The sequence below is a fragment of the Eubalaena glacialis genome, chromosome 5 (assembly GCF_028564815.1).
Source record: "Eubalaena glacialis isolate mEubGla1 chromosome 5, mEubGla1.1.hap2.+ XY, whole genome shotgun sequence".
Taxonomy (NCBI): Eukaryota; Metazoa; Chordata; class Mammalia; order Artiodactyla; family Balaenidae; genus Eubalaena; species Eubalaena glacialis.
In genome coordinates this window covers 82,919,671-82,938,629 of record NC_083720.1, presented here as the reverse complement: position 1 = coordinate 82,938,629, position 18,959 = coordinate 82,919,671, and the positions used below count along the sequence as shown (strand labels likewise).

General features: G+C 31.7%; 1 protein-coding gene across 7 annotated transcripts in view; it reads right to left on the bottom strand.

Annotated features, from left to right (window-relative positions):
• Positions 1–18,959, bottom strand: part of ADGRL3 (adhesion G protein-coupled receptor L3) — an 858,517-nt gene that overhangs the window by 670,876 nt on the left and 168,682 nt on the right. For 6 of the 7 annotated variants that reach the window (XM_061192347.1, XM_061192340.1, XM_061192343.1 and 3 more), the window contains exon 2: positions 12,944–13,012. The exons of the other annotated variant lie outside the window; for it this stretch is intronic. The gene's annotated coding sequence lies outside the window, so the exon portion shown is untranslated. The remainder of the gene's footprint in view (positions 1–12,943; positions 13,013–18,959) is intronic. 7 annotated transcript variants of the gene reach the window in all.

Sequence of the window (18,959 nt, the reverse complement as noted above, 5' to 3'; positions counted from 1 at the left end):
GGGAAGAAAAGTTGGTGAGGAAATAGACACATAGCTAACTAGGAACTGAGAGGTAGGAAGATGCTGTGACATTCACAATTCTCTGGAGGATTCAGGTGGTCTCTGAAGGAGTTTTAAAAAGCAAAACTTCCAGAGATCATGTGCTTTCATATTTTCATATCCCCACATTTGCACCCATTTCCCTTTTGGATATCTTTTTTTTAACTCTTTGGTTTTTAATGCTGACCAGACCACAGAAATGGAGGGTAATTCTGCTTCAATCACATTGGTCCTATTCCTTAATTTCTTTTGTAAAATTATTTAAAATTGGAAATTGAGAAAGTTCTGTGAGAAGAACAAGAAGACAAAATTGTTACGGGGGATAAAAACAGAAGTTATATTAACATGCAAAAAAGAAAAAGTTTGTTGCTTTAAAATCCTAACTTTATACAATTTTGTAATAACTGGTGAATGACGATGTAATGATTTGATGACATTTTTTATATAAGTGAACTCCTAGAAACTGCACTATTGCTGTTGTTGTTATACATTATTTTACAGTTTTAACATATCTTTATTATATTGGAAACTATGAAATATAAAACCTTATTCTACTAAATCAAATTTCCATTCCTCTCAGTGGCTAGTCTCTTCTTCACTAGGTCAATGGATTATCAAAAATTTCATGAAAATATGTTTCCTAGTACCTGGGACATAATAGACACTCAGTGATGTGAATTAGAATGTGAGAAGCATCAAAAACACCAGTCAGGGACTTCCCTGGTGGTCCAGTGGTTAAGACTTCACCTTCCAATGGAGGGGGTACAGGTTCAATCCCTGGTCAGGGAGCTAAGATCCTACATGTCTTGCAGCCAAAAAAAACAAAACAGAAAACAGAAGCAAATTTGTAAATTCAACAAAGACTTTTAAAACGGGCCACATCAAAAAAAATCTTAAAAAAAAAAAAAAAAACACCAGTCAAAGCACTGCATGAATACATGTTATTGGTGTCAATTTATAAACTAATTTGGTAGATGGAAAATACGTAGATTTATAGTAAATTTATAGTAACTACATTATACATTAATATAACAACAATAAAATTTTCCTCCTAGATAAGTTAAAGTTGGATGTTACAAAAAAGTCAGTGACGGGGGAAAGCCAAAAGTGTCTTGGTTACTCTTCATATTTACCTATATTATACAATATGTTGTCAGAGATCAAAGCCCTTCAAATGATAAAATACTCAAGAATTCAGTTCAAATGAGTCAAGATGGCAATAATTTTCCAATATAAGTCAAAATAAGAACCTCTCCTTCCAGATTAATATAATAGATGCGTTTTAATGTAACTTGATATATGTACATTCTTTAAAAAGTTTCAAAGTACCCATTTTTTGTTGCTCTATGGCATTATCAAAGACAGTAAAAAATGTGGGTTTTTTATTTAAAGACTTTATCATCATTAACGGCAGAAATGGGCCAGCACTTTGAGTTTGCATTCTAAATGTATTAAAGATGAATATGCATAATCGGAAAAAATCTAATGTTATTTAATTCATTTAAACTTTTTTAGAAGTTTACTTTCTGCTATAACTAAAGTTAAAAGAATTTTGTTACTGGATATCACATACGTACAAGAAATGTGGCAAGCATTTGAATGAAAGGCACAATGTAAGTAGTCCTTCACAAATAAATCCTTTCCCTCTTTAGCTAACATAGGCTATAAGTAAATGCAAATTGGAAATAATCTCAGTTCAGATGTGATCTTCAATTTATGGCGAATATAGTTTAGTGGAGACTCCATTAGCTCATTATTCCTTGTTTGTCTATTAGCATTAGCCCAAGGTGCTCTCTTAGAAGAAGGGATAAAAAAGAAATTAGTGTTACTCTTTCTAAACTAACAGTTGAGCTATTCCCCTCCATATCAATGTTTTCTAAATTGTTTTATATTAAATTTATTCCTTGGCATTCTATTGAAGTTCATGCCAGTTAAAATATTTTCAGCTATCACTTTCTTATCTATTACAAATGGGTTGCAATTGGCTATTTCTTAAATGAAAGCTCTAATTCATTGTGATATTTTGCTGAGTGGGTTTAACCTATTATAGCCCTCATACTTTTATTATATTTATTGCATAGGATTAACCTAATAGTATATTTTAACTGCAGCTAGGAACCAGTCCAGTTGAGATAGAAAGCACCTGAAATAACATAATACAATAAAGCAAAATTGTTAGAAATGATTTGTATAGGATTTTGCCCAGGGATAACTTTTCAGAAGCTATATATTCAGCAAAGGTTTTATAATACACTTCCTCTGCTCTTTACCTATTAGCAGTTCTTTTCGAAGGTAGTATCAGAGGGAATTATTGCTACAATATTTACTGATACAGGTATAATGATAAGAAGCATTCATTTTCTTTGGATATTTATTTATGCCCAGAATAAATATCCAAACTTTCATTTTCAACTACTTATCACGAGATTATCCATAAAATGACAATCCAAAATATTACTAATTCAGTGTATTTAATCAGGGATGAAATTAAATTGAAATGAAAAAGAACTCTATTAAAAACTTCATTTGTGGAATAATTAATAACATCAAGGATTTCTTCACTCATGGCTGAGAACACTGAGACACAATATAAGAAAAAGTGTTTGTCTACAAAATTCAGTTTCTTCATTCAAATTGACAATGGAGAGTTTACATGATTATACATGCATTACCACCAAGTTTCATAAAAATCTAGCCATTCACAATTTCTGGCAACAAAGCAGCAAACAACTGCTTGCTTCCATTACACTTGTAAGAGGCAATTTGAGAAGCTACTCCCCAGGAATTAAATTTTGTGGATAAACATTTTAGCTAATTGCATTATTGTTCTCAGAATATTGAAGGCAGCAGTAAGCCAAACCAAGAAATCCAATTTCTTTATTTCTTTTTTTTCTTAAACAATTAAATTCTCCTCCATTAACACATCTTAGGACTCAAGAAAAAATGCATATAATGTATATGAGATGAACTAAAAAAGATATAAAAGAAACTTTTATGTAAGTGTAAAATTTATAATGTTTTAAAGAAGAAAAAATGTAGTCCTCCTGAGCTAAATAAGTTCTAAAGGTATATATTTCAAAGGTTCATATAAAAATTCAGTGGAGAAAGTTCAGTATTTGGAATTTCATCAATGCTGAGAGCACTGGTGTTTGCAAAAAGTTCACAGAAGATGGTAGCTATCAGTTCTAGCCCTCTATTTCATGTTTCTTATCTGATGGTTTTATCCCACCTTTAATGAAACTCTCACACTTCCAAGAGATGTTGCTCTTAAAAAAAAACCAGTATCACAATAATAGCTATATTATTAGGTCTCTACTAAATATATAATAATATTAAAAGGGTCTCTTAATGTACTTAAATTTCCTCAAGTACCTTTACCTAATACTCTATCACCCAGGAAAATTATATTCCCCAGAACAAATTATTCACTATTTTCTAATGAATACTCTAAGAATATCTGTTCTCTTAGAATGTCCATTCTCTGTTCTCCAGTAGTAAAATCCTTCCCATATGCTACCAATTCTGCAAAGCTCTACTAAGGCTTTTTATTCAGAATTACTTACTTCCTTTTCCTCATGTTTCTATTATAGTATTTAGGACATTATAATATATCTAGTTTTACATTTTTCTGTATCCCCAGCTAGACTTGTGATTTTCTCTATGTCAGGACAGCACCATCACTCCAGAACACAGCAGAGGTCTTACGCACACCAGACACTAATATAATATGTACTAAATTTTTTAAAAGCAAATTAAAATTAATGTTTTAATCTTCATTCCTCTTCAAGATTTACGATGACATTCCTTAGCATTTGAAACATGTTACTTAATGTAGTATTCTGCATTAAGCAAATGTAACCAAAGATGATGTTTTTAATCAGTCTCCTTTTCTTGTGATTATATAAGCTTGAAATTGTTTAGGAAAAAATGCATATTTAGTCTGAAAAAAGTTGAGAATTTATTATGAAGCCTGTGTTTCATAATTAAGGGGAGGCACTAATTCAATAAGTTTTTATTGACATGAGAAATTCTGGAAAAATCTTAAAATACAATTTTCAATAAAGATCTATAACACTAAAAAATGGGGATATCAATTTATATTTACTCATGTAAATACTTAATATAAAACAAAATCTATAATTTTTCAAATTACTTAACTTTTTAAAAATAATAGGGAAATTAATAATTCTATAATAGTCAAGCTTTCTAGAATACCTAGTGGATTTCTTCCAAGCACCAAAACTGTTTTTCAAAGTTACATGTATTTTTTAAAAGTCTTTTAAAATGTACCATATATATCCTTGCTTTCTGACAAAGTATATTAAACACACACAAACGAACTTTTCCTTCTCAATGACCCAAGATCACCACAGGATTGCAGCATCCTATTTTTTTAAGAGCAAGAAGGTCCTTTATGGATAATCTAGTACTACCCTCACTAATTGGACAAATGAGAATACTATAATCCAGAGAGATTATATGATGTGCCCTAGGTCTCACAGCAAGTTAATGGCAAGACCAGGCCTAGAGGGAAGGTAACCTGATCCAGAGGTGTTCCTAATAGGAACCACATTTGTAAAATATGTATTATTCAAAGGCTCTTAGATACATATGGAAACTTTGCTCTGACATATAATAGATCCAGACTGCTACGTTTACTAAATTTTTTATGATGACTTTCAGTGGTTATTTGGTCCCCATCCTTAATATACAGATTCATGCTTAGTTTTTAGTATTTCTACTCTTTATAATTTTTATTTTCATCTCCTGGGTCTTGGATGCTAGACGACCAAATTTGTTAGAACATACTGTAAACTATTTTCTCAATGAGGGTCTTTTCTATGTAAAAAGTGCTTTAGTTAGAATAAAACAGTTTATGTTGTATCCAGTGCAGAAACAGTTAAGCTGCGGTTCCTGTGGTTAGTTGTTTGGGGATCACTTACTAAAGGAAACAAGACACACTCCTAAAGAAAAGTGAAAAATATCATGGAAGGAAAAATCATGAAAGCAGCATTTTCCACTTGGATGATATAATTTTTTCTACTTAAATTCAGAGACCAATAAAAGTAGGTCCTGCCATAGTCAAGCTAGTGTTAAATAATTAACAGCTTAACCTAGCACTTGAAGATTGTTTTTGCACAACAATTTATATGATAACAATGTCACATAAAATACAAATAAAATAGAAACAAAATGCAGCTAGAAATACAAAATACGAACAATAAAAAATTAATATATACACTTACCACGATCCAGCAACCCAACTTTTAGGTATTTACCCTAGAGAAATGAAAATTTATGTGCGCGCACACACACACACACACACACACCCCGCATATGAATGTTTATAGCAACTTTATTTTCACCAAAAATTAGAAACAACCCAAATGTCTTCAACAAGTGGATGGATAGTTGAACCATGAGTCATCTATACAACGGAATTCTGCCCAGCAATAATGAATGAATGAATTATTGATATACTCAAAAACAAGTAAAAAAGGCATTATGATGAGTGAAAGAAGTTAGTTTCAAAAGGTTACTTACTGTATGATTCATTTATATGATATTCTGAAAAATCTGAAAATATAAGAATGAAGAACAGAATTGTGGTTGCTAGGGGTTAGAGACACAGACAGAAAATGACCACAAAGGAGCAGCATGGGGGAATTTTTAGGTGATAGAACTATTTTGTATCCTAGTTGTGGTGATAAAAACACAGTTCTATACAAGTCTTAAATCTCGTAGAATTGCATGCAGAAAACAAAACAAAACAAATACTATAAGCATAGATACACAGATCTATAAAGACAGACAAATAACACTCATGGTTGCATGGGTATACACATTTAATAAAATTCCTCCAGTATTTACAAATTCCTAAGTAATTTTAAACACATACAAGCAATAAAAATTTTTAAATGTATATACTCAGTTTAAAAAGTATAAAAAAATCCCTCTCCTGCAAAAAACAAATAAAATCAATAGTCAATAATGAACTATTTTTAGCTTTTTAGCTATGGCACAAAACCCCAATCTATAAATACTTATGGCCTAGAGCAGATCTCTCTATATTCAACATAGCATCCCTAATTTAGGCAGAAAAGACCAGTCTTTTTGAACCATCATATTATTTTCAATGCCATAAATTAGAGGCAGCACTGGATAGTTTAAGATAAAGAAGATTTGGTCAAGTATAAGGTTCAGGACACAAGATTCTGTCCAGGGCACTGCCGGCTCAGGGTTTACCCATCAAAATAAGAAATAATGGAAAGTGAACATACAATTGTCCTAGAGGTTTGACTAAACTAGTATACTTCCCACATAATGTCCAAATTTAAGATTAACTATTATGTCAGGAAAAAGCTGTATATCCATTTACAGTTTACTCTCAACTAGTCTTTTTGTTTTATTTGTAATGTACTGAGTTAAAAAAAAAAACATGTTCAGGTATTTTCAAGATGAAAAAAACTAAAGGAGGTCTGGTTGCACTCCAGTATTATAGTGGACACTACCTTGTTTGCCAAAGCAGGAAAAGTCATAGGTGTCCAAAAAAGAGGAGATGAAGAATAAACTTTGCTTGCTCAGCTAGTCAGTCTCTCTTATCACACAATTTATGTATAATTATTTTGAATTGTCAAAGTTTTTGAATTTTGTTTTCATTATATTTTACTTTCATTTTAGATATTCAGCACTATTCTGAAATATGAATGTTTCAGGTTTAGGGTGATGAGTGTGGTAAGTTATAAAGTGACATGCTACTATATATAGAAATTGAAATTTGTAACAATTATCAAAGAAAAGATATTTTTAATTGAAAATGATTTTCTACCTTACAAAGATTTTAATACAACATTCCCTAAATGTCAGGCTTTTATCAGACATTTAAAATATAACATTTGAAAGTGACTAAGTAAAGAAGGTGAGTATTTAGGTAAATTGAGAGCTTATGGAAATGAAACCATCTGGAAGGAAATTTTAACAATATGTATCAAAAGCTTTAAAAAGAGTCATAAACTTAAACCCAATAATTCCACTGCTAAAAATCTATTCAAGGAAATAATCACTTATATACCAAAAGATTTATATAAATACACGTTTATCTCAGTTTCTCTCAGTAGTATTTATGTTGAGTAAAATACAGTACAATGCTAGTAAGAAGGTACTTGCCCACTTATGAGGCTATGAATATGTTTATGTATATTTATTTATTTAAAAAGATAACTAAAAATTTACACAAAAACATTAACCGCTGCTTCCTCTGGGTATGGGGTTATGGATAATATACTCTTTCTTTGCAATATTTCTAAATTTTCTATAATGAGTATACATTGATTTTATAACATCTAATAAACATTTTAATGATTAAATTTTAAATTTTTGATATTTTAGAACAAAAGTTTTAACAAAAATGTTCAGTGAGAAAAGCAAAAATACTGATTCAAGGATATTCAGTAATTGGTTATAACTTCTGTAACCATTATAAACCTCTATTAAAAATAGGTTGCATTTCTGTTTTGGTAAAATAAGTATTATTGCTGTTTTGTATATACTCCATTTACTATTCTTGCTTCACTGCCCATTCTATGGTTTAGATGGTGGCTGACAACTTGTGCCTTGCAAAACTGACTGGCAGCTATCATTCCAATGCCAGACTTATCTTTATGCAAATTTCCAAAGGTCACCATTTATGCATGTAAATTCTGAAGGGCACTAACTATACAGCTGACAGATTCTGACAGCCACTTTATCTCCAAGAATGGGATAAGCAGGGATGACTGAATAATTAATGTGCTTTTGCTCTGCCCATGGCCAGTTTCTACATCCTGTACTTTCTGACTGTGGTTTTGAAATTAATTAGAAAATGTAATTTCATAGCAAGTCAAAATATTTTTTAATTCCTATAAACAATTGGGTAAAGAAGGGAGACATTAATGACCTTCAGTTTAAGGTGTTGTATTTTTAGAGATCATTTCTACCTAAAGATAAAAATTAACATCTAGCTCTGGACTTTATTTCTGTAAAACACAAGCATTATTATTTCTGTGAAACCATTAATTATTTCTGTAAAAAAACACACACAAAGAACCCTGCTCCCTAAAGCTCAGTAAAAGGCGTCACCATCCATGGGGTTGCCAGTTTCAAGCCTGAGACTTGTCCCACTGAGACTTCAACTCTCACTAATCAAATACAGTCACTAAGACTTGTCAGTTTTACTTTTTAAACACATAGTCTCGAATGTGTTACTACCACTCAATCCCCGGTGTTGTTGCCTTAAACCAGATCTTTATAATTCCTTCCATGAGATATTGCAAATATTTCCAAGATAATCCTCCTTTCCTCTAGTCGCACAGCCCCCCACACTGCCTGCTTCCAGAATTAACTTTCTAATATCCAAATCCATGAGCAAGGCCAGTGGTACAATATAAAAGACACATAAAAGTAGAAATGAAAAGGATGCTGTAAAGAGGAAATATTTAAAATCCATTAACTAATGGGATGAGACAATAAACAGAATTGTGTGTAAAGTGGTATTATATGATCTGGAGAAAAATAAAGCAAGAGAGGAGGGCAGGGGAGTGCCCCCAGACAGTTTCAATTATAAGTAGGTTGTTCAAGGAAGGTTGCCAAGAGAAGAGGATATTTGAAGCCTAGGAAATAAGCCATGGGTGTAACTTGGGAGAGTGTGATTGGTAGAAGGAGCTAAGGCTCCTTCGTAGAGCGGCCTCTTGTGTTCAGCAAATGGAAATGGCGTCTGGAGTGCAGAGGAGGTGGAGGGTAGAACGAGGCTCTCAGGGCTGTACAGTGAAAACAGTGGAGCAAGAAAAACAGGAGAATGTTGTAATTCTCCAGCCAAGAGGGGATTGCAATTTGGACCAAGGTAGTAGCCAAAGAGGTACTCAGTAGCTAATGAATATGCAATGTAGGTGAAAGAAAATTCAAGATGCACTTCAAGCATTTGTGCCTAAGGAATTGGAAGAATGGAGCCATTAAGCAAAACTTGTGTGAGCATGATGTTCCTGAATTGGTTTTATTATTTTGAAAACTTGATTTGACGCTTTGTGGTTGAATCCATACTAAGAGGTCATTTACTGTGGAAAATATATCTTCTCCAGTATATCCTTCCTTAAAGGCTCAAAAAATTATAGTTTATTTTAAAAACATTAAGTGTTTATAAGTGCTTAAATATACCTAGCTCTATCCTAAATGATATGTGGTAGATGGTTTTGTTAATCCCATATTTCTAATAAAGAAATTGAAACAGCGAGAGGATAAGTAACACCCTGAAGGTCATATATAGAATCTGTTTTCAAAACCTGACCTCTTTAGTCTGCTTCCTCTCAGGTGTTTTTGTTTTTGTTTTTGCATTTTGTTTCTAAAGAAGAATCTAGACTTTCCCGGGGCTGATAGTGGTGGGAGGGAATGACTACAAAGGGGCACAAGAGAACTGGGGGTGAAGGATATATTCTGTATCTTGATTTTGGTGGTACGTTCTCACACAACTTTATGCATCAAAATAGAATTGTACATTACATAATTATATATCAATAAACCTGATTTTAAAAAATAATCTAACAAATAGCATAAATTAATGCATGTTGGAAAAACATATATTTTGTCCAAAGGCAAAACAAATCTCTCATACTACATAATTTGTTCTAATACTTTTTTTTTTCTGGTTAAAATAATGTTTTTCATGTCATCTTGCAACAGTATTTGGTGATAAAGTAATACAATTTTATTTGTTGCCATATAATTTATCTTGTGTGATTTCAACCATTTTTACCACAGCAGGAAGAACTAGGGTTTTTTCCAATGATTTCATTCCTTCCCCCCAGGAAATCTCAAATAAGGCTTCTAAACATTTATCATAAATTTAGTGAAAATTTGTAAATGATTAGATTGAGCATGACTTCAAACATTGCTGAAAAATCCAGAGAGGTGTGCACTTGTGTTCCAGATGTTATTAAAAGTCTTGCTATTAATGATGCTGTGTACTATCATTAACTTATACCGCAAGACAAATATGTCCTTAGGCCAAGTTTAATCACATATGGTATGAGATTATTTTGTTTTTGCTATCCTTAATAAATCTGAGTAGCTTATCAATGTTTATCATATAATGACTCTGAAAATATCCCTTAATAGGAATAAACATCAGCTCTACCATTTTTTATTGTTGACTTATGCATGTATTGTCTAAATATGAGAACCAGTCTAGTTTAAATTTGGCAATAATTACATTTAATGCACTTATCCAAACTCATGTAACATCAGTACACTAAAATACTCTTAAAAACAAACACTGCTATCAAAATCCAATGAGATATCACTTGACATCCATCAGAATGGCTATAATTCAAAATGACAATAACTTTTGGCTAGAATATGATGAAATTAGAACACTCATACATTTTGGTGGGAATGTAAAATGGTATAGCCACTTTGGAAAGCAATTTGGAAGTTCCTCAAAACATAAAACATGCAGTTACCATATGACCCAGCAATTCCACCCCAGGTATATACCTATGAGAAATGAATACATATGTCTACACAAAAGCTTGGATATAAATGTTCATAGTAGCAGTACTCATAATAGCCAAAAAATATTAAAAAAACCCAATGTCTGTCAACTGATGAATGGATCAGCAAAATGTGATATTATTACTATTATCCATGCATAAAAAAATTAAGTCCTGATTCACACAAGGGTGAAACTTGAAAACATTACGTTAAGTGAAAAGGGCAAATACAAAAATATCGTATGATTCCATTTATATGGTAAATCCATAGCAGCAGAAGGTATATTAGTGGCTGCCAGGGGATGGGGTGAGGGAGGAATGAGTAATTGCTCGTGAGTACAAAGTTTTTTTTAGGAATGAAAAAAAATTTCTAGATTAGATAGTGGTGACAATTACACAACTTTGTGAATATACTAAAAACCACTGAATTGTACACTTTAAAAGGGTGAACTTAAGGTACATGTATTATATTTCAATTAAAAAACAAGGAAGCAAACATTGTCAATCATTTAACACTGTAAAAATTCCTACCATTTTCCAGAAACTTCGTATGTGGGGCCAGTAGCAGTCATTATATTAAATATTAGAAAGCCTTTCTTTCTTATATTTCTTAATGAAAACAAGCATCAGGAGAGGTTCTGAAATTTTCTTCTCACAACCTTACAGATACCCTTGAGCACTCCAAAGAGACAGCTTAATGGAAAATTAAGCATTCGTCTGGCAAACATGATATATTACATGGGCTGCTCCAAATCTACTTTTCCAGACTCATATCTTAACATTGTTCTACCACGTGTGTAACCCTTCAGCAACAAAGTAAATATCAATCCTTCAGTGGCCATCCCTTGCTCTATATGCTCTTTCACAAGCTGTTCTGTTAGTCTGGAATGCATGACCTCACCTTCTCTGTCTCAACAACCTCCGCAGTGAATTTCACAGCCTCCATGAGGGTTTCAAGAGCCTCCAGCAAAAGTGAGCTGCTCCCTCGTTTGTTTCCTTAGCAGTTTGCAACTGACCCTTTTAAAATGTATATAATAATTTCTATAGAGCTTCATATCTTTCCCACCAGCATTTAATTTCTCCAGAGCAAGACATCTAAGTTTTGCTTGGCTTAATTTTTTTAAAAAAATGATTCAATCAGCCTATTCAATCAGCCTATTTTTTAAAAAATGATTCAATCAGCCTAAATTTATTTCTTTCACTAAGTACCAAAAAACCCATTTTATTCAAGTCAGTAAAAGAATGTCTGTAAAATTTATCTGCCAATATATAGATAAGCTAGCAAATACAAATAAAGTAGATTCAATCATATCTATTCTGGAAAAGAGGGATAATATTATTTATTTGCATTTGTGAATGTGTGCAGAAGAAAGCAGTGACAAAGAAATTAAAACAAAAATATCTAAAAGAAGAGACATCGAGGGGAAAATTTAGTATCTACAAAGGTGAGTGTAATGTTTTTATAGTCTTAAGTTAGTACTCTTAGAGTAAAAAGGAAAATACAGAATCTTTGAAAATAGGTTTATAATGATTTATAATACATACAAATTATATTAACAATTCAAAATTAAATGAACATGATTTTAATATAAAGAAAATTAAAAAGTTATTTCTACTTTTAAGCTGCATATTTATAAGAATTTACATTCTAGAAGTTACAAAATTGCTTTAAGGAAGTTAACTTTAGTAACTTTAAGAAGAAAGGAAATTCCAATTTATTGTTGATTGATTAATATAAAGGCCTGTTTAGCCTTCAAATGATTGCTGAACAAGATGCAAATATGTGTACTGGCCTAAGGTTATACTCCTTGAAGTCTCTTATGTTGTACTCTATAAATAGATTTGTGATAAATAAAAACACTTTTGAAAAGAACGTGCTTTATGTTAAACAGCTTGGTCTGTAAAATGCACACATTTTATTTCCTAATATTGACATTCACTATCACAGATATGTAATTGAGAGCAAATGGAATGAATTAAGCAAAAATGGCTTTAATGAACTGTGTCATATACATGCACTAATTTCTTAAAAATCTGAATATCTATTCCATATTAGTTAAGAGAGTAAGACAGCGATGTGTCTTTTAAAAGAGGTAGAAAGCTACTGAAATTATTTATTTTTAGTAGTTCATTTATTTTTCATATAGCTGGAGTACACTTCCTCACAACAGCAAATACTTTGAAGTATATTATTTACATTTTTGTTCACAAGAAATGTCTACTTTCCAAAAATATGTAAAATTTCATTTCAGTAGCCCATTAAACAATATGTTAAATTTTCAATATGATACTTATAAAAGCAGATACTAATTTGAATATAAACATATTAAATACACTTTGAAATTACTAACAATCATGATTCCCAACAATAATTTAATAATTACCTTAATTTGCTCTTCAGTTGCTAAAAATCCATGTTTTTTTCCTCCGATTTACTGAACATTTAAACATTTCTGTAAAAAAAAGTTAATTAGATGATGAGAAAAAATATACATTTTATTTTATGGTCATAGTTGTAGGACTACTTGAATAGACTTGTGTATTTCTTATTGCTTGTCAAGTGCATTTTTTCCCACAATGCGTGGGGTATAGCAGCAGAACCATGTGTAAAAACGAATTTCAATTTACATGTGACCTATATTCCTACACCATCACATTTACTATAATGTTCACTGGGAAAAGTGAATGAATTTGATAGGCATGGAATTTAAATATTTTCCTAATTCAATGAACACACAAGGTTTTAAAATAAATTCTGAGATTTCCAAGAAATGTTCTTGTTTCTTGCAACAGGCACTTCTAGCTAAGATCCTGGGTGTGTTTAACCACTTTTATTACTAGAACTGTTGTGAGAAAAAAATTGGAGGAAGACCTTACTATATCTCCCTACTTTATCATACATATACACACAAACACAAAAAATACACATGCTCTGTGTATTCATGTATAAATACAGAAGCTATGATTACAATAATTTAGACAATTTCAGATTTTAAAAATATTAGAAAGGAATAAACAATAATATTAGAGTTTACTTAAATGGTAGATTTTGGTCTTCATTTTCTGTAAATTACCATAGCATTTTCTATTTTTGTTATTATTAAAATAATATCAATGTCAGACATTTTACCAAAAAAGGAATAATGTAAAGACATGTATATATATATATATATATAAAGTATATATATACTTTATATATATAGTATACTTTATATATACATATAAAGTAAATTGTAAAAAGGAGTAATGGCCTTCAAGGTATTCTCTTTGAGATTTCAGTGTTTTCTAAGTGTTATGCAACTGGTCCTATCAACTTTTGAACTTTCCAGTGAGTCCATTTAATGCTTTATACAAGCATCACCTGTATTAATTATTAGGATACTTAGTATTTATTACACTATTAGTAGTAGTATGCTATTAGCAGAAGGTTAAGTAATCATGTACATGCCAAAACAATGACAAAATCTATTATCTATTCTAGAATCTTGTCCCCCAAATGGATAAGGAATTAGATACAGGCAGAAAGTCATTAGCATAAAACTAAAATTGAGTTCTCCTTTACAGAATCACTATTGATTACCATCAGATATGTATGAAAACAAATTAGTGGAAAAATATTCACTAGTAGAATCATCATATTTTGTTTGAGCATTTTAAAACATTAAAGCAACAGAACTCGCTGTATTTTTTCCAGTGAATATCTACCCATGTTTGGCCAATCAGTGAGGTTTGGTACAAGAGCAATCCAAGTCCATATTTGAATGGCACATTTGACCACTTGAACAGGAACCTGAAAGCAATATTTTCATCAACTTCTTGAATTTCCCTGTACAACTCTTCTTTCAACAAATTGAATATGTTCCTTGAATAATTATTGGCTAAAATACCAATAAGGTATTTTTCCCTGTTTTTTGAAGAAAAAGCATGTCCCACCTTGTAAGTATTCTACATATCTGGGCAATCATGGGTAATGACAGCACAGGTTCTCCTCCAAATATCCTCGTGCTTTAGATCTTTTTTCTCCCATTTAGGAAATACATCCTGAAATCCAAACATAACTTATTCCACAACATTCTCCCTGATAGCACCAGACCCACTACGCCACAGACAGAGCCAAGCAGATTTTCCCTAATGCTCCGTTACCTCTTTGTATATTCTTCTATTTTGCTGAACCCTACATTGTAATGTGGATTGTTTGAGAACAGGGACTGACTACTTCTTCAATTTCCATTACCCCTCCCTAAAGAACAAAGCCCCTAATACAGCCTCAAAAATGCTGACTGGGTGAACAAAACAATTTTTTTAGTTAAAAATTAAAATTATTAATTGGAAACTGTCTATATTGATTGACCTTACATAAATTGAGACCAAGAACAAAAGTGCACCATTATAGGTGCCTTTGATTTTGTTTGCATAACTATCTCTGTAGGTCATATTTCTATTGATATAGAAGAATAGAGATTCTCCAACTTACAGTTTGGCTATTCAATGTCTCAGTACTTCACTCAATTACAGCCACTTAAGGGACTTAAGAGTTGTAGACAACTCAGAGGAAAGAACAAGCACACACAGGGTCACTTAGCCTCCTAAGAGGAGGAAGGCCAGGTCTGAGGTAAAACACAAAAAGGAAAAGAGGAGTGGACAGGTAAAGGGAATAGAAAAGCAGAGAAGCGCAAGAAAAGGTATATCAAATGACACTGTTCTATCAGTATAAAGTAATAAGGCTTTTCTAATTAGTAAACTTTCTTTTCTAATTAGTAAATTAGAATTTACTAATTTCTTTTCTAGTTAGTAAACTTGTCTAAAAGGATTTTTAAAAGAAAAGTCACTGGAATTATTTTTGAGCAATGTGACTACTTTGAAGGAAAACACTCATGGAGGATATAAGAATTTGATGAGTTTATATTTTCATGTTTTCATTACTGTTCAAAAGTTATATAAAAAGCAATTCACAAGCAATTATTGCAATTCACTCTAGGTTTTAAGAATTAGATGGAAATACTTTGGATATGAATACTAGATTGCTTTAATTAAAAATTAAAAGTTAAATTAGTCCATGCTTTAGATAAAATGTAAACAAACACATATATAAGATATCAAAAATGGAAATTAATATAACAATAAAGTTTGACTCTCCAATTTAAAAAAAATACATGACAAATATGAATGTTCAAGGTAAATTTTCTAATCCTGAGCTAGCAAGTGTAAAAAATAGAGCAGCTTCCTCCCTTCCTTCCTTCCTTCCTTCCTTCACTTAGCAATTAAATATTTACCCTGTGTCAAGGCACTGTTCTAGGTACTATGGATTCAGAAGTGAAGTGAACAGACAAAAATGTCACTTATAGAGTTTACACATCATTCTCAATGGGGATTAAGACAGAATGAGAAAAAGAGAGAAAGAGAAAAAGAGAAAGTCTGATTTTATATTCTTAAGACTTTTAAAAAATATATTTTTAAGTTTTAAACACTATTTTCTGAACAATTTATATTCTCATTTAACTTAAAAAATTTTAAGGACTAAAAAACTTTATTTATATTCTCATTTAACCTTTACAAAAATCTTCTGAGGTTGGTATGAATGCTATCTTCTTTATTTTACAAATAAATATTCTAAGACACTAAGTGGTAAATCAGAATTTGATCACAAGTAGTCCAAATTCAGAGTCTATACCCTCAAGCTTCTCAAATAGCATTATACTGACTATTACTGTCCATATATGTTACGAGGATGTTTATAATGGAAGGCAGAAAACAAGCTTCCTTAAATGAATTTTTCAGGAAATAGTCATCTCGGAATTTCCTAACATTGATGACTGACTATTAGGAGGCACATTCACATTCTGATATTTAAATGAGATTCCCCAGGAAATCTCAGTAAAAATTAGTCTGGAATTAAGAGGAAAAGACATTTTATTGTCTTTGTCTGTGTGGCATTAATTACAAAATTATCTGACATCTTGTACTGAACTGTCCAGGAAAGGTTCATGAAGCAATAAAGAAGTGACATGTACAAACATATTTTTAAAAGATCATTCTGGTATCAGTTAATAGATGGTCTGCAACCTAAGATGACAGTGATATTTTTAAAAGATCAATGAGAACTGAGATTTTATAAAAATACAATGAATCAAAGAAGTCATTATAAGGCAATATTTTTGTCTATGAGAGCTAGTCTTTCAATCATTTTCAGAATTAAACAAATAAATACTGCGTGCCACAATTTATTATCTGTGAAAGGAAGTATATGGCCTTCATACTATCATTTCAAACTATTTGGAAGTTAAGAAAATACAAGATAAAGCTCTATAAATAGATACATTAACAGCATTATTGACATTCCATCTCCATATCTTCAACTTGCCTTCAAGTGTTACCTCTTTAGTTGTGATGTTCAAATCATTTTTCCAACTACCTCCTTTCAGTCTTCCAATCTACTAGTCTATGAGTTATCTTCAAATATTTTCTACTTTAATTCCTTATTGATAACCATCACCATGTACCACCATATTATTCTCTCTGCAGTGTTTAGATTTGTTTTTCATCTCTATTTCCATTAACATAATCATCCTAGCCACGTGAAGCAGGCAGAGGCAAAAATATTCCTATTTTACAGATTAGAAAGCTGCAACTCATAAAGATTATCATGGTTATCAAGTAATAGTGCCAAAACAAGAATCCAAAGCATCTGACACTTAGTTTGGCCACCTGCTACTACTTGTTGTCACCACTGGCCCCCATAACTGCCATACTGCAACAGCACCTTGGTACTCTTAGAGCACCATTCTATCCCCTTTTAAATCTACCTTGCAAACAGTTAACAGAATAATCTAAGACCTCATTTTCCTCAGTTATCCAAAAATGCACCCTATTGCTTTCCATAGAGTCTGGCTTTCAAGACCCTCTATAGGATGAATACATTCTTTTCCATTATAAACATTTTTTGACACTACTCTACTCCATTAAATAGAATTTCCCCATCAGCCAGCTTGGGTTGCTGCCTGGTTCCTCAGACAGATTACAGCTCAGATAGAGTAGCTTGTTAAGGTAAACTCCATGAATTTAGCCTCAATACTTTGAGCACAAAAACATCTCTAAACTCCTGGTGCATTTTAAATTGAGAGACAAAGTTTAGTTCTAAATGCACCATATTTTTCACATGTGATAGTTTAGAGGCCCCAAGAACGTATGCTATTGTATAAAGGAGAGTACCTTAGGGTAGACTTCTAAATCAATTATAAAACTGGACAAAATTGCCAAAAACAACTATTTCAGGACAATGGAAATTGACTAGTCATATAGTAAATTAAGTGCTTATGCCAGAAAAACTACTTTGCTTTTGGTAAGAACAGTAGGGATGCTGTGGCATTTTTACCTAGGAATTATACCATCTTTCTCCCAATTTAAAAGAATTGAAATCATACAGCGTGAGTTTTCTAACCAAAACAGAATTAAATTCAAAATAAAAAAGACAGAAGTTTTGGAAATCCCTAAATATTTGGACTTTTTAAAAATGTTTTTTCTAAATATCCCATTCATCAAAGAAGAAATCACTTAAAATATTTTCAACTTAAGGAAAACTAAAGCACAACATAACAAAATTTATGAAATGCAGCTAAAGTCGTGCTTAAAAGCAAATGTATAGCTTTCAACATCTATATTAGCAGAGAAGTTCCCAAATCAATAACTAAAGCTTCTACCTTAAATGGAAGTAAGAAAAGAAGAGCAAACTCAATGCCAAGTTAACAAAGACAAGGGAATAATAAAGGAAAGAATGTGTAATGTTGACTGAAGACCAATGTTAAAATGAAAACACTCCCGCTAATTATTTATTTTACATTATGAAAAATCCCATCCCTTTTCTAGCCCTTAGTATCTTCATTTTTAATGTGTATAAATTAGAATAAATTACTTATAAACTTCCTCCTCATGGAAAAAATATAACATATTATTTGGAACAGCCAACAGATCTACAAAGGATATAAATAATATACAGTACATGGACAACTCATAGTTCACTGGGGGAAAGGACTGCAGACAATCCAAAACAGGGAATAATCCTCAAAGCTCAATCAATGTATTACCCAACATTTTTATTTATAAAATACTGAACTTCTTACATTTTGTTTAGATGAATATGAAAATAAGTTATAATTAACACAAGACAAGGGAAGAAATTTATTATGGTGACAGTCAGTTTGGCTGCCTGCATACAGAGGATAGGACTGGGTAGGACAGGATAAGATAAAGTAGAATAGGATAGGACATGGTAGACAAACAGAAGGGAAGGGGAAAACCCTTAATTAGTGTCCCCTGTATACCCAGCCTCTGTAGTTAATAACAAGGATTAGAATAGTGTACACAAAGTTCTTACTTTCACAGAGAACAGTTTTTATTTATTAA